Genomic DNA, 264 nt, shown 5'->3' on the forward strand with positions numbered 1-264 from the left:
ACCCATATCTATCTCCCTTCACCTGTTACCCATATCTATCTCCCTTCACCTGTTACCCATTAACCTCTTTCCCTTACCTACGTCTACCCTTCTGTAAACTGACATCCAGTATCATTTGTCAGCCATTTTTTACCCATGAAAATTCACATTTCTTTACCCATAATAAGGTTGGCTTTCCTTATGTATCCTTATTTTTTTCCCTAAGAGGTAAGGAGTTACAGGTTCTGCAGAATACTCGAATTTCGCCAGGGTTCGAAGAGTACA

This window comes from Penaeus monodon, chromosome 24, assembly GCF_015228065.2.
Source record: "Penaeus monodon isolate SGIC_2016 chromosome 24, NSTDA_Pmon_1, whole genome shotgun sequence".
NCBI classification, from domain to species: Eukaryota; Metazoa; Arthropoda; class Malacostraca; order Decapoda; family Penaeidae; genus Penaeus; species Penaeus monodon.